Raw genomic sequence first — 17,131 nt, 5'->3', positions numbered from 1 at the left:
GAAGAGAATAAAGACAGAGCAATTAAATACAAAGCTCTTTAGGATATGACTAATTTTACATAACCTAATTATAATACCAGAAAATAACATAAGCAAAGTACTTAATGGGAACTTTCTTAGTAGATTCAGTGAAGAGAAGGCTCCGCAGAGACCTTAGAGCCCGTTCCAGTCCCTAAAGGGGCTCCGGGAAAGCTGGGGAGGGACTCTGGATCAGGGAGGGGAGCCATGGGACGAGGGGGAATGGCTTTAAACTGGAAGAGGGGAGATTTAGATGAGATATCAGGGAGAAATTCTTTTCCTGTGAGGGTGGTGAGCCCCTGGCCTATGATGCCCAGAGAAGCTGTGGCTGCCCCATCCCTGGAAGTGTTCAAGGCCAGGTTGGACGGGGCTTAGAGCAACCTGGGCTGGTGGGAGGTGTCCCTGCCCGGGGCAGGGGGTGGCACTGGATGGGCTTTAAAGTCCCTTCCAACCCAAACCATTCCATGATTCTACGAATATGCTGTTAGTACGGCAGCTGAACTAGCTCCACATCAACTGAACCAGCTCAGCTTTTGATCTTCAGTTTTGAAATTGTTATGCATTTGTTTTTCAGTACAACGTGAATTAAGAACTCCCAAATCTTTTTTATGTTTAAGATGAAGCTGCTCTTGTATTTACTGTAGTCCTGCCCACATTGCAGACACTGAAGTTTTAACCTGTTACACGAATGACCACAAAGTTGTTTTTTTAAAATGCTGATATACAGAGTTTGAGAAATTATAATTTAATTTTGCACATGTAAATCCTTATTAATGCATTTTGACACAGAGAAAATATGATTCTTAAGAATCTGAGCATAACTACAGGGCTGGACAAAACAATCCCAGCCACATTAACATCCTCTAAGTGTCACCAGGCCTAACGCACCTTCCTCCAAAAGGCACCTGTGGGATTTAGGCATAAATATCAAGTGGGAAATAGAGCTCGTGGAGAAAGAAGGCAAGAAGAAATATTTTTATGAGAGTCCTATTGCTGGCAAAAGTATGCAATAATGCAGTTAAGGACGTATTAGCAAACAATTAATGTATCTGGTGGCATATGTCAGTGAGACATCACCGAAGAAAAAAATTATATGCTAAGTAGCAATAAGGCACTCTATAGCATGGCAAATTGAAAATACTTTTTATCATGTGACATCAAGCATATGGTACATTGCTGACTGGTGAATGACAAACTTTGAAAGGTTATTATTACCCTAATGAGAAAAACCTGACATAAAGGAATTAATTAGCTTTTAATTTATTTAGTATTAAGAAATAGCACAGACTCCAGATGGTAGTTTCTAAGGTTTGTAAGGGGTGGGGGAAAGTCTTGGTTTTTTTCCTGTATCTTAGTACTTCATTCTAGGATGGCAAAGCGTTAGAAGTTACAGAATTCTTCCATTTCCTATTTGCTATGAGAAAAAAACTGCAACAGATCTAACAGATTAAGGATTTAATCCCGATGGGGTATTGGAATATTTTTAAGGACAAGGTGGTTCACTCAATAAAAATTATGTGTGGTTCTTCTCCTTTGGCAGCAGCTCATCATACTTGCATAAATGTGACTTTCCAAGCCTTCAGTATATTTCAGACATGCATAAACTCAGCCATCTCTCTTTACAAAGGAACGGCCCGCTGAACGATCAAGGAGCTTGGTTAGGTTTTCTTTATGAAATATACACTGATACTGTATCAGAAAATGGTATGATTTTTGAAACTTTAGATAATTTGAGCATAAAAATTTAATTATAATAAAGTATAGACAGGTAATATTTGGAGTATATTCTTGCTAATCAGCGTTATCACATGGAGCATAGCCCTCAGCTGACTCTCATGACGTCTCCAGGCACATCATTGTGTATTTGAAAGACACACAGGCTTACCAACACCTTTCCTAATGCATCTGAACATGAGTACAACCAGACAGAGAATACAGCATTAGCTGGTTAAGCAAACTCTCCAACAAAGGATACAGATTAATTCAAATTTATTAGAAAAGAGCATAGCCCTAAAAAACAGTACACAAATAGTGTATTGTAAAACAGACTGTTTAAGCAGTGAATAGTGACTGTTCACCCTTTGGACGGATGGGGGACAAAGGGTATATGAGGCCAAATTAAACTATCCAATAGTGCAAGCACATCAAAGTCAGTATTTTCTGTAGCACTGACCACAGACACACTCATGCTATCACAAAAGAAAAAAACAAACCACCCCTAATTCTTTTCTCCGTACAAGTCTGCAGCCTCAAAATCAATTATGTTATTACAGCAAACAGCAAGCAAAGTTCTGGCATTTTTTATACCCTTGAGAGGTTGAAGGTTAGGTACAAGGTTGCATAGCTACAACTTCCCCAAAACTTCATTTTGCCATCACAAAGAGCTCAGCTTTGCCTTGGTTCCATTTCTGACTAAAATACCTCATGACAGGTTTATAGTATTAATTTCCCCTTCTACTGCACTCCTTATAAATGTTTTCTTTACAGCATAAATCACATTCCCAGCACTAGATAAGTAAAGACTCATATAGATCACTTTACTGGATTTCATATCGCAAGCATTCTGTAGCAGACTAGTGTTCTCTATTGATTATTCACAATGACAAGCCTTAATGACCTGCACCATTCTAATGGCCAGAGAAATGAAATGGTCGTAAAAGGTAAAGAATTTAAAATAAAATTATTTCTTAGGACAATTACTAATATGGTCGCAGGGATTTCTAAGGGATATTGCTGGTTTTCAAAGGGAAGTTAATCCTGCTAGTAATATTTGTTTTCTTTTGGGTTTAGTAATGTACTTTCAGACACACAGATGTGCCTGAGGTCTATTTGTTTTTCAGAATGACTTTGTCTCCTGCGTTCTTAAATAAGAGGTACTAGTTTTGTGGATCTGGGGAAAAAAAAAAAAAATCAGCAGAGTCTGAAATCAGTCTACCTTACTTACAGCTTTTTTTCAGCCTGTGCTACAGCCCCGATTGTTGATTCAAGGACCCTGCAACTCAACAGCACCATCACTCACCCTTGTCATCAGCATCAACACTCAAATATAAATCCAGGCTCTGCAGGAATCCCTCCAGCTGTGCCAGGGGAGCCTGGGCGCACAGAGCCACGCATCCACCCACCCCGATGACGTACAGCACCCAGGAGGAGAGCGAGACCCATGGACCCAAGGTGGGAGTCAGGACCACTATTCCAAATATTCAACTAGATCAGCAGCTGAACTCCTGCTATTGCCCAGCCACCTACGCTTTGTGTCTCTGCGATGTCCTCTCCGGCTGACTCTGCATGTTCTTCAAATATTCAGCCCTGGGGCACCGGCACAAATCACAGAATGGTGGGGGTTGGAAGGGACCTCTGGAGATCATCTCCACCAACCCCCTGCCAGAGCAGGGTCACCCAGAGCAGGTTGCACAGGAACGCGTCCAGGCGGGTTTGGAATGTCTCCAGAGCAGGAGACTCCACCACCTCTCTGGGCAGCCTGTGCCAGGGCTCTGCCACCCTCAAAGTAATCAAGTTTTTCTTCATGTTGAGACAGATTTTCCCGTGTTCCAGTTTGTGCCCGTTGCCCTTTGTCCTGTTGCTGGGCACCACTAAAGTCTCCAGAAGTCTCCAACACGCTGAAGACCACACATCGAATTCAAAGCACTTCTTTAGTCAAAAATATTTTATTTGTAATTGTTTCTTCTGAGGTAAAAGCATGTGACTTTTGGATGAAAACCACGGGACTTGATAATAAGATATATATAAACCAGGACTGTGGCTGTACTAACAAGAAAGGGTAACTTTTATTGCCTTTGCATGAAGCAGACAGTCCTCTCTCACTGACCTTGGTGTACCACTTGGAGCCAACCAGGAAATCATAATTAGGTGGAAAGAATTTGTTTAGCCTCTTTCAACCCCCTGAAAATGTGGAGGAAGAGAGAGTGCTCTGTAAAATACATCACTTAGTGCCTCATTTTCAAATCGTTGCTGCTCTTTTTCCTTTTTATTTCTTTTTTTTTTTCCCTCCTTTTCCCTCTTTTTTTTTTTTTTCTTTTCTCAAATTCTAATGGATTTCTGAGAAGGGGACCAGAGTCTCCACTGGTGACCTCCTCAAACAAAGGATGTCAGGCAGCTCCCAGCAGTGCGAGATGCCAGTTCAGTATTTGCTCCGCCGCCAGCGCGGCCAGCAAACGGCTCCACTTTCATGGCTGCTTTGGTGCTGCTCTTTGAACAGGTCATTAGGAATTCCATGACCCCTAAGCCGACATACACAATCTCCACGACCTTTTTACTTTTTCCTGAGACATAAATTGGGAAGCCTGAATCTTCGCCTAGACCTAACTTTCCCACGTGGCCAAGCAAGCTCCATTTATTCAGACTTTTAGAAGATAAAGCAAGCGTATCAGCCTCAGGCTAGGAAATGAAAGAAGCATTACAAAAATATGAAAATAAAATGTTCCATTAAAAAAATAATTCCATTGCAACTCAAACCTATTCCCTGTTTCAAATTGGGCCTACGATGCTAATGTTTACTTTGCGTATTGCTCTGCTGAACTGAAAAGTTTTATTAATCATGTGCTTCTGCTTTTTAAAAATTAAAACAGATGGATTTATGGATCTCAAATAGTAACCAAATTCTAATAATGATGCCGCTTAACATATACCTCAACTTCTGACAACTTAATACTTACTTTGAAAGCAGTAGTCCCCAAACTAATATGTTTATATCCCAACGTAAGTTGCTCCCTTGCTAGCTGCACATTGTGTTGTCCCGAGAGTTAAAGCTGTCCTGCAGATTTTGTTTCTCTACTCCATTTTGCAAACGAATGCTTAAATTATGAAAGGAATTAACGATCGAGATGATCTAGGACATTTGTAATAAATAACACAAAAAGATTTTAAAATGCTGTCTGATTCTTTGAAAAAAAACTGTGGAGTTCATGAGATGCAATTCTACATTTAGATATAAATGGAAATACATATATACACATATCCATGCGTACACACACACGATATTTATAAGATATCCCACATTTATTCTTCATCAGATTGAGCCTTAAGAAATAAAATGAGCTTTTAAATAACCCTTTTATTCTAACTGGATATTCTCAAACTATTTATAGCATGTTCCGTCCCAAAACAGCTTTTGCTCATGAATTTGCCAAAGATGACAACACCAAGAGCCAGGAAATGGCAACATAGTGGAACATACAGCACTTCAGAACAGATTAGCTTTACAAAAGTATTTTTCATCCCAGAAACATAAAACAATCATTAAATTAAACCGTTAACAGCTTCAGAGCAGAGAGAAAGGACTGAAATCTGCTTTCTGTCTCAGAACTACAATTCTCATTTATTTCAGGGAGTGCACAGCCACAGCCAAGCATCGCCGTGAGCCCAGCAGACAAACCAAATTGGTAGAGAAAACAAATCCATTTCGGGACACATTCATCTCCTTCCAAGGGTCTCTCACCTGAGCTGCCACACAGCTCGATGAGCTCGGGGATGTCTCCCAGAGACAGCAGCAGAGCAGGGATTCTGGGAGACAGCACTGGAAAACTGTGGGGAATTCAGCTGAATTGGGAACAGCCAGCTAGAGTTTCACTAGATGGGTTCAGCTAGATGGGTTTCACTGAAGCAATCGGGTGGCTTTGGGTGCTGTGTTTAGGATGCCTTTGTCATGCAGCAGATACACAATCGAGCATCATGTAACAAGGTCTGTGCAGGCAGCGTCCTGTCTATGAGCAACTAAAGCAGTCAAAAAAACCCAACAACCAAAAACAAAACCCCAAAAAACAACAAACCCAGACTGGTGTTGAGCATGCAAGCCATCCAGTTGCTTCCACTGGGCTATGACCTGGTCTGTTCTGAACGCTTTCTTTGCCAAGCTCTAATGATCAGCAGAAGACGAGCAATTTGTCAGTCTCAATATTGTCCAACACCAACATCAATTTTAAGTAACTTTTTCAATTATTCACCTCAATTGCTGACATAGATCCATTTTAATTTGGAGCTGAGGGCATCGGAACCGATAGTTACATTCCCCCAAACCTTCACCTGACACACAGATCAAGGCATCGCATACAAAAAAACTTCCCAAGAAATCTGAACTGTGTGATTTCTACCAACTGACTTGCCAAATTTGCAAGTTATGCCAGAATTGAATTCTGGGCACAATACGACAGCCAGTGGAATAAAAATATTTTAAGACAATTCTAAAAAAAATATTATATATATATTTCAAAACAGGTCTACAAAGATCACTTTTATTCCACCTTATGTTTTTTCTCCTCACTGAAAACTTTTACCAATAGTTTTATTTCCATTTAAAAATTATTATAAATGTGTGATGACCGGATGTGAATATTGTCCAAAATGGAATCAATATACATGTTTCAGCTCCATTTAGTGCTGTTTCAAAGCTACAGAAGTTTTTACTGTATTGCAAGGGCAGCAAGAGCTTTCAGTCTTGTCACAGTCAGAAAATAAAGATAACTGTTGTCATAAAGAATAATTTGACTGATACACATATACACACACAGACACGAGTATATACAAAATACATACACACACTCAAAGAAACTATGCAGGAAAAGTCCGATGAATTCAGAGTTTCTATTCATAGGAATATTGATATATTAATTGATAATGGCTTTTTATGGTTTACAATAATTACTTTTTCTTTTAAAACCCCCCAAAGAAATAGTTCCCTAAAAAGCTCATTTTCTGGTATCCTCCCTTAATATATTCCTCCGGCTTCATGATTACCTAACAAGACACAGTACTATTGATCTCGTATGCTTGGTTGAGTCCTAGATTATGATGTACTGAAAAAAAATTCTGCTTCTGAGACATTTTGCTTTATCCTGGAAAACATTTCACAAGCCAAACATATTGATTCACATTGTAATAAAAGAGAGATGGGGACTTGACTTTTTGTTGTTTTCTTCTTTCAAGAGACAACATGCCAGTCTCTTGAACTCTCCAATCGCACAGTTCAGGTGAAACATACCTTATGGAAGGACTTCAGCCCTTCTTTATCCATTTTTAATACTCCTAAACTAAAATAATCAAAAAAATAGAAGCAGGAATTAATTTTCACTTAAATGGAAAAAAAAAAAAACCAAACAAAACCACACACACCCATTTACTTCATAATCTTCCAAAGGAATTCTTTGGATTCAGGAATACTGTGGACCTCACTTTGCCTGCAGCATGAGGTCTCACCTGATCGCTACTATGGATAAAAGCCCTCTCACATATAAGTTACCCATTTCATTCTACGTTTAGATTTCAAAAGTTCTCCTCTTATTTTAATATTCTATGATATCAGAAAACCTATGCATATTTCATCTTACGTTCTCAAAAGCAAGAATATATACACTTGAAATACACTAAAAAAATTGCATTTTATTTCAGATTCATTATTTCATGCATGATATCCCTAAACATCAGAATATATATATTTATAAATAAAAAAATGGATGAATTAACTTGATTTTAGCTCCTGAAGCATTGAAACATAAAAAAATACACTGCTTTCATTATACATAATAAAGTTCAGTGATGAGGAGATAATTAGGAGTATATGCAAATCACTACAAGTTTGATACACATACATCAACTCAGGCAGGGCTGAAGGACTAATTCTGCTTACGTGGCAGCAAACCTTTTTTTCCTGTTTGGAGGACGATCAAGTTATGGATATTGCTGAATGAAGGAAGAGGCTGCACAGTGAACCCAGCAAACCTTGAATCAGATTCTTAAATCTGATCCAGACTATAGCCCTGACGTGTCAATCAGCGGTGTTCCTCATACCAAATCAATACGGTCAGCAAGCACGAGGGAGATGCATATGGATTAAATGTTCTGAGTGTTTCTCCTTATCTGCACTTACCTCTGGGTTTGATTTTTTAAACCAAAAAAAAACCCCACTCCCTAAAACCCCTAAACTACTTTTTGCAAGTGTGTTTTTTCTCCATTCTAATAATTCAACTCCGTGCTAATAGAATATAAAATATCCTTTAAAAAGAGATTGGAGCTTTAAGCATTTAATGCATTACCGTTACAGTCATAACAAAAGAATCTGTTCTCTTTCTAAAAACTTTCAATAGAAAATATTTCTAATATAATAATATCTCCTTTACCAATATATACTACTCAGTGTCCCAGACTATTCGTCTTCAACCTCTGTGATGTTTTCATTGGGCTCTCAAACCTCACAACAAAATCACTCTGCTTTTAACCATTCATTTTAACCTTTTGTTCTGTAATTTATGCTCTACTACCCTGTCTCATCTTTTTCTGTAAATTGAACAAGAGCCTTACATTGCAGCTTTCATTTTCATTCCAACTACAAAAATGAAGATCCTGCTATTGGACAAGCCTCTAGGAAAACTCAGGAGACATTCAAGCTGTGCTCAGAGGAGAGGTATCATGAATTAAGCTGTACTATACAAGGAAGAGGTAGTTACACAAATTCCTTTCATCTGTTAATTAGAAAAAAATATGCCTGATGATGAATTAGAGCAGTTGTATACTCATTAGGAGCCAGCAGTGAACTGATGGCCCAATGGAAATCAACAGTACAATTTTGATTGGAGCATGAATTTACCTCGTATCCTTGCACCCTTCATGAATTCTACATAAACCAGATCTGCTTATAGAAAATCTGAAGACAAGAAGCTCCCAAAACCTAGTTGTGTCTGCCCCATCCCTGGAGGTGTTCAAGGCCAGGTTGGACGGGGCTTGGAGCAACCTGGGCTGGTGGGAGGTGTCCCTGCCCAGGGCAGGGGGTGGAACTAGATAGTCTTTAAGGTCCCTTCCAACCCAAACCATTCCATGATCTGCCATTACCAAGAGGGTACAGGGCACTGAAGAAACACGACAGAGTAGTCCCAGCTCAATACGCTGAGGACCCATCCCAAGGGCATTCAGGGCCCCATCATATGAGTTACAGTTGAGCAAGTGGCAACAGCTCCTTGGCCAGGCAGACGTGGCCAGGTCCCCGTTGCTGCCCTGGGCTGCAGCAGCAATATTTCTACATTACAGCTGCACTCGAGAGAGCCTGCCTCCACTGTGCAGCTCGACTGTCTCCAGAGACACCCAGACGTGTTTCAACGGTGGTTCAACTCCTGCAGAGATCAGCAGGGGAGCTGTGCTCTGACAGCAGACCCTCTTAGTTCTCAGCTACTTCACGCCTTTTTCCCTGTCCTTATACATGGAGGTGAATGTTATCCCTAATGAAAATCTCCTACATGGATAAAATAGCAGAAATTATTTAGGGATGTTTCTACTTCCAAATTAGTTCTCATTTAATGTTACTTTAAGATATTGCATTTTGCATATTAAAATGAAAGTTTTCAATATAAAGCAACTCTGAAAGGTGAACAAAATGTATTTTCTTACTGGTGATAACAAATCTCAAGGTGATTCTGTGCATTACTGCTAAGCTGTCTGTTTTTGAGGCATCACTTTTCTAAGCTCCATATACACTTGCTCAACACCTGTCAGAAAATAAGTGCAGGCTTTTAACATCCACATATTCAAGTGTAGCCACAGAAAACTTGGTTTTGTGTGAGCACATGCTGATTAATGCTAGTAAGTATCAGTCTGAATAAACTATAGATCTCTCTGCACTTGGTATGTCAGAATTCTTCTTGTGTCTGCTCCTTTCTATTCTGCCAGAAGTGTGCAGTTGTTCTTTAAAAAAAAAAAAAAAAAAAGTATTTCCCCCAATGTTCTTCCTTTATTTCAAAAATGAAGAGCTTCTTTCAGGAATGTAAGCTCAGAATATATTAAAAATGTCACATTGAATCCTACAGCAATAGATATAGTTATCAGCAGTTTGATGTATGCTGTATATTCCCGAGAAGGACTGAAGCACTTGAAGGACATTAGGATAGCAATCTACAAATGGGACTGTGTGTCAGGAATGCTTAAGGGTTGATCTACATGAAATGCCAGGTGATAATAACTCTCGACCGCAGTCGGCATATGGAACCTGATTTCATAGGATTGCAGTGTTTCCCAAGTACTTTAAGAGCAGCTGGAACTACAGTAATTTTGTAATTTTCTTAGATTTGGGGACAGCTGCCTACAACCCTGTCACTGAGCTTACAGCTCATGGCACATAGCTGTTTGATTTGACCATGTTAAGATGTTTCATCACCTTGATTAACTTTTCCCTGCCTGTATGTTTATTCAGCTCCTTTCATTGTACTGTATAATAAAGTCTTTGCAAGAGCTGGGTTATGTTATTTTCCTGTATTTCCTCTCATCCCATTCAATTACCAACAGTCAAATCGTATGACTTGACAGAAATTTACCTAGTCAAATCGCTCATTGACAATTCCATTGCCTCAGCTAAATAAATCAAAATGTTTAAGACAGCGTAGGAGTTCTCTTTTTTTTTAGACAGTGATATTTTGGAGGAAGGAAAGGCCTATTGTCACCACAGTTAAACCACGGGTGCCTGAACAGCTCTGTCTGTTCCGTGCAGGCGCAGAGGAAGAGGCACATGGGCAATGTGACCACTGCACCCATAATGCGCCTGGTGAAGCTGGAGCGGGAGGTTCTTGGCCCCAGTGGCTATGGGGACATGGCAAATGCAAATGACCCAACAGGTCACTGAATGGAAAAGGGCAGAAACACACACTGGACGTGAAACAGCTTAAAATTTCGGGACTTGCCACATCTGACTTCTAGGCATGCTCTCGCAAGAAAATAAGTAGTAAAGGTATATGGATATTTGGAATAATTAAATGCATTCTCTAATAGACCGAAGTGTATTTTCCCTCTACCATATTCTAGAAGCATTAGGCGTGTTCAGTGCCACCAATTGCACTCTGAGAAGGCAACACCTGTGTGAATTACGCATTGCATCCAAAAGGGACAATGATGACATGAGTCATGCAGAGACGCACATAACTTCACATTATTTAAAAAAGAAAGGCTACCAAAATCACAAACCACTGTCAGGTAAAGGCTTCAAGAATGGTTCTGGATACACCAGATAAACTTCTTTTAATTATACTTGCAACTTGTCATAATTTTGTGTGTTATGTATCTGAAATCAATGTACCTGCCATAATGCATTAAGAGCTCCATCCTCAGAGGGAATATCACAACGCGAAGCACTACATCACCCAATTCTCCAACGACTCCACAGCATCTGGGTAGATGGTGAGGCTGCTGCACAAACAACAGGGAGACAGGCATCTAAGAATGAAATCCGCAGAAGCCATTCATTATACCTCTGCAGACACAGTAAATATAGCAACAGTAAATCTCAAGGAAACAAATGCATCCTCAGCTATGCTCTCCAATGACTTCAAGGCTATTTCAGGGATTATTTTTTTTTCTTCTGATGCCGAAGGCATCACACAGGAATGGAGAAAAATATGTCCTCACTATCTTCTGTGGGAACAATCCATTAAGTAGAATTTGAGAAAGTTTGCTAGACCAGATAATCAAGGGGATGCTCATTTTGCCGTTCTGAATGGGGCTTGGGCACTTATGTCTCACTCTGTCAACACTTTGGAAGTGCTGGGTAGGAACAGTAGCGGAGCTTTTACACCTAGACAACTTTCTTGGCAAAAAACCACAGACTCCTTCAGAAAGCAGCTGAAAGGGCACACAAGGGAAAGAACTGCTCAGGATTTGTAATTTGGCCATAGATACCTAAAAGAGAAAACTGTGCTGTGCAATCAAGAAAGCTGCAAAAAGAACTGAGCAAATTAAACTAAGCTAATCTCCATGCTGGGTCAACTAGACTATGACCAATATCCAAGTTAGCCAATTTCAAGCTGACTCAGAAATCTCTGTTCTGCTGTAAATGTGCTACAAACAGCCCCCAGAGGCCCCTCGCTTTTGTAACTTCAAACACAGAAGCAATAAAATTTCTAGGTAAACTAGGAGCGATAGTATAGCCAGATCCTATTTTAGATACTTATGATTTAAATTCTGCCTTTCAAGTTGGTCCTTTAAAACATCCTCAGACCTTCCAAAATAGTTATCTTGAATTTGAGCAGTGTAAGCAATACTTTGAGAATCCATTGTATAGGCTGTATCAGCAGTTACGTTTAGAAACATCAAGGAGTACTAAATTATTGATTCTGAATTTATTTAACTCAAGGAATATGTGGTATTTAGCTGGATTTTTCTTTTAATTCACTTTCAAAGATGGGCTTAAAAATTATTGAGATGCAAAGTTGGAGAAAAAATTCATTTGTGGACTAATTTACAAATAATTTTTGAACAAAACAGCATGTTAGAAAGTAGTTGTCACAATAACATTTACTGAGAGTTACCATGTGAACTATAGCATCTAGCCTGTTTTCAGAAGCCAAGGAAGTCTGAAAGTTTTCAAACCTTTGGCCTAAACGTGACAAGTATTGCAACACTTCTTGCTTCTCGTTCAAGGAAATCTCACTGGAAAATAAACAGTAGGGAAGATAAGCTATTAAGCTGGGCCCCTGATGCTGCTAGTTCTTTCATCAGGTCTTATATCTGTTAACCTTTCATAAATGTCAGTCTGAAAAGGAGGAGTTTCAACTACATCCCAGTGCCAAAAATTCCCATACTCGGTCCACTAGACCACAGGCTTCAAACACAGCTGCATTCCCCCTGCAAAGAACCGCGATATGCGGGAAGAATACACAGTGCTATGCTCTAGCTCCATTTCCCACAATAAAATTTAGGTTGCAAGTTGCTTTGTCTTTGCAGGTGTAATATCATAATTGCTGAAATTGCACGAGGAACAGAGTTTTCATTCAATAATAAAACGAAAAAGTGTCACTATGAATAACAAAAGCTAGTTCAATCTTTTACCAAAATCATTGTCATCTTCGACTGCCTCCCAAAATTTTTTCATTGATTTTCTTCGATCTTAGCTACAACAAACTTAATAAAACTCCTATTAAAACAAAAAAATTGCACATGCATTACAATGTAATCTACTACAGTTACTGTTTTATTATTAGTGTAATTTATAAGTTAAGTTGAAATGCAGAGAGTCTACGAACATTTTCATTATTTATTACTACAAAGTAAAGACGGTTTTAATGAACTGTTGATTCCCCACGCGTGTTACTAGTTACCTGCTCTCAGAAACTGTCTACCTCACTCATCAGGAAGAATTTTTCAGGGTCTATGGACTACGGTAAAACAACCGCCGTTTACAATTAAACTTCTACCCATTCTATCCCTTCAGCAATAAAGGCAATTTTCTCCTCTTCTTTCAGGAACAGCAAATATTACTCACGCTGAAGGCCCTTCTAAACTATTGTGTCCATGGAAGCAAAATAGCAGAGGTAACAACTAAACCACAGTCTGCACGTAAATGGGTCCACACTCCCCCGTTCATAACTTGAGACAGAAGAGAACACCAGATAACAACAACAACAAAAAGGATGGAGTCCATTTATATATCACCCTGGATTTCTAATGCTGCCTTTACCTCCTCCCCTGAAACACTGAAGAAGTTCAGAAGACAGTGTAGGGAACTGCACTGATTTGAAATGGAGATTTAATACCTAACTGTTACCCTGGCCTACTACAGAGTTAATAGTAGGTGTATACGACTCTGTGCTATTCGATACCTTCAAGCTAAAATAAAGATGTCTTGAAATTTCCTGAGCTCCAGCTCCTCAGAACCTTACAGCGTTCATCACAGTTTGAGGATTTTGTTTATCTCGTGTGGATATCACCTGCTCCCAGTTGTTCTCAGAAAATAATATCCACCAGGAAATCATTCCTTGGGCAGCAATTTACCCTAATAACAGTTCTACTTTGCACATTCTTTTTGCTGATCAGGTTTTGCTGTGTTGCTGGAGCGCGACTGTACCAAGAGCAGCAGAGCTCACCTTGAGCACTGAGAAGGGTCGGAAATTGATTTTGTTGGTTATTACAATGGTGGCAGGAGCTGACCTCACGTCCAGCACTGTGCAGAGTGTAATTTTTGCGCACAGTGTTGAATTTGTCCTTGTTATGGGATTCTACTGCTTTGTAGGAATCAATGACATTTGGAAATGGCAGTCTTGTGTTACCGCAGAAGCAAGGCAGTTTGGGTTTCTAACAAGGATGGTAATAGCATATTACTGCTCATGCAACCAGACCATGTCCTTCAAACATCCCTGACTCCTGTAACAGTCACAGCCCAGAAATCACTATATGCATGTATTTGTGCAGCACATCCACGAGGAGTCCGAAGAAGTGACTGCAGCAGCGCATGCAAATTTAGGCAACAGGACAGCGTACGCAAGAAAATGAGGGTTCATCAGGAAAGCGCCATTATCAGTCTTTCTTCCACATAGAAACGATCATGAAGAGTGGTCAACCGTTCCAGCAAAATGGAATAACCATGAAAAAAAATACTAATCAAACATAAAATATTCTAGAACTGTAAAATTAAAAACATACATTCCCAAAAGGTAATCTCCATCTCATTAAAATACTTTCCCCCTGCTTAAGTTCATCAGAAAAAGTTAATCAAGGAACAAAACCATTTCTGTTTGACAAATGCGCAGGAATAGCAGATTTCTAGCTGGTGCTGCTGAGTGTACTTCAAACATTTCCAGCGTTAAATAGCTCAGAACTTGATTACAACAGTCAAGCAAAACAGGCAGTGTATCCCGGGGCTCCTTCCTTGAGCAAAATGGCAGATGAACACTGTGGTTCACACTGCCTTAACCCACTAGTTTATCCCAAGTATAGAAATTATTCATAAAAAAGACTTTAAAATGATTTATAGTCTGTTAACTATAACTAACTATAGTAATAACGAGCTTGGTTTAATATGAATAACAGTCTCACATGGTGCTACTTAATGGTAGTTAGTAACTATTTTAATTATTTTTTTGTTTAAATATTCATTATGTCATTATTTGTAGTGAGGAAAACTATAGTCACTATTACAACATCCCAAGTTTATGTTTTTGGTGTGATTTTAGACAGGAACAAGAAGTGATTTATGCATATATAACTGGCCACCAACTATCTTGAAAAACACAACAAAGTAACAGGATGTATTTTTCCCCCCAAAGACTTCAATGCTGAACTACTTCATGCTTCTGGCTCTGGACTTGTATTCGACAACGTGAAGAACTCCATACTGCTCCCACACACAGACAACAAAACTAAGATGTAGATTAAATACAGAAATCTAAGCTTTATTTTGGTTAACCGGAATCTGACAGGCTGCCAGCTACACCCACCTACTCCCAGGCAGTTACCACTGGGGACCTCCTCGGGCAGAACTCAAATTGCTCACGAGGCCTGGAGCACGCCACTAATTCCCAACGCATCCTTGCTACCATCAGTGTTGGGATAATCAAAATTTATCATCACCTTACAGTTATTAAAATCACTATTTACCGGACACTAAGTCATATCCTAACAAATGATTTCCCTCCTTAAAAAGTCTACCACCGAAACCTAATTTTTGTAAAAGAAGATGAAGCAAGTAGTCTGCCAAGCAGGCAAATCATGAGAGAGAAGATAAGATTAATCTTGATAAGAACAGGTTATGATAAAAGGGAACACAGTGCTTAACTTGGCAATTCCAAGATGCCTGTAGATAGGTAGACAAACAGCAGCCTGAGGCCAAGTCTTTTTTCCAAACAGTGCGATAAATATCCATGTATTTGTTCAATATCCTAAATAAATGCAAATGTCAGTAAATGTAGATAATCCTCTGTCTCCTCGGAATACTAGCAGCTTGCTTTATATATCCCATGTGCCAGTGGTTCCTGAAGGATAACGAAGGAGAAAGAGGATACAATGGCATCTCAGCTCCTCCGAGGGCTTATACAGAGAAGACACTGGGGTGTTAATTGGATCCAATTATACCTGGGAGATCTCACAGCTCCATTCTGGGGAACTCCTCTCAAAGCTAGACCATTGCACATATTCCTAGTTGGAGATATTGCCAGAATGTTGACGTGTTTAAAAACCTCCTGGCAGACATAGGCAGAACCAAAATATTTTTTTAAAATACAGCCTCAGACTTAATATCTCAGGCTTAATACAGCCTTTCCATTTCAGGGTCTCCCAGATTCAAATAATCTACAATCTAATAGTTATGTAGGAATCTTACTATTGTTTTTAGGTTCCTCACCCCTCACGTGCTTCCAAAAATACATATATGATTTTTACTTGATGTCAAAATTTGATACACTGGTTATTCAATTAGCAAGTCGCTCTTTTCTTGCACGTTAGCCTTTAAGTGGGTATCAGACTGAAATACTTTTAATCAAATGGTTCGTGAAAATGGCCAAGCAGAATGTTTCTATCCAGTTCACCGAGCAAAGAAGTGAAAAGGCAGGAGGAAAAAGATTTATTAAGTTGGACTTTATATTCAGAAATAATCACCATCGTATGTATGCGCATCGAGCCAAGTGCTGTACTTCTGAATTCATCTTCCTACACAACGACCTCCTCCACATCATCCCCCTCATCATCTTGCCAGGTCACCTTTGAACCATCTTTATTGGGGATGTACAATTGGTAGCTAAGTATGATTAGTTAATATCACTGGGATTTTACAGTGTTACTGCCATGATCAGATGCCTAAAATTAATAGTGACCATCCATTTATGCTGTTAAAAGTATTTTGAAAGAGTTTTCTGGAAAAATATTCTACCTGAAAAGAAATTCATTCTGGTTCCTGTTCATGCTGTGCTCCAAAGAAGACCTGTGAGATGACACCCTGTCCCACCAGTTACGTTCCTAGGCTGCCTATATTCTCTGGCTCTGGATCGAAAGAGGAACTTTTTCACAATTAGATGCCAGCAAAATCTTTGAAATTGCAGCTCTCCGCTACAGGAAAGTTTTCCTCCCTCTCGATGTGGCAGTTCCCAGATTACCTCTCCCCCTTCCATCAGCCACTGAAACCGCCTCTGGCTGGCAAGATCATAAAAGGACTTAAAACCAAAACCAATCTACTGTCCTCTTCAACTTCCCAGCCATGCCTCCGTACAACTAAACCACAAACTATGCGGTAATTACACTGGGTTAGCTCCTCACAGACACACAATTCCTGAGTTGCGGCTGAAGCCACATCCTTAATTCACCAGGGGCATTGATGGGTATTAAGAAACAACAATAATCTAAAACAGCTTTAAAGAGCTGC

The sequence above is a fragment of the Rissa tridactyla genome, chromosome 4 (assembly GCF_028500815.1).
Source record: "Rissa tridactyla isolate bRisTri1 chromosome 4, bRisTri1.patW.cur.20221130, whole genome shotgun sequence".
NCBI classification, from domain to species: Eukaryota; Metazoa; Chordata; class Aves; order Charadriiformes; family Laridae; genus Rissa; species Rissa tridactyla.
This window is presented reverse-complemented; position numbering follows the sequence as displayed.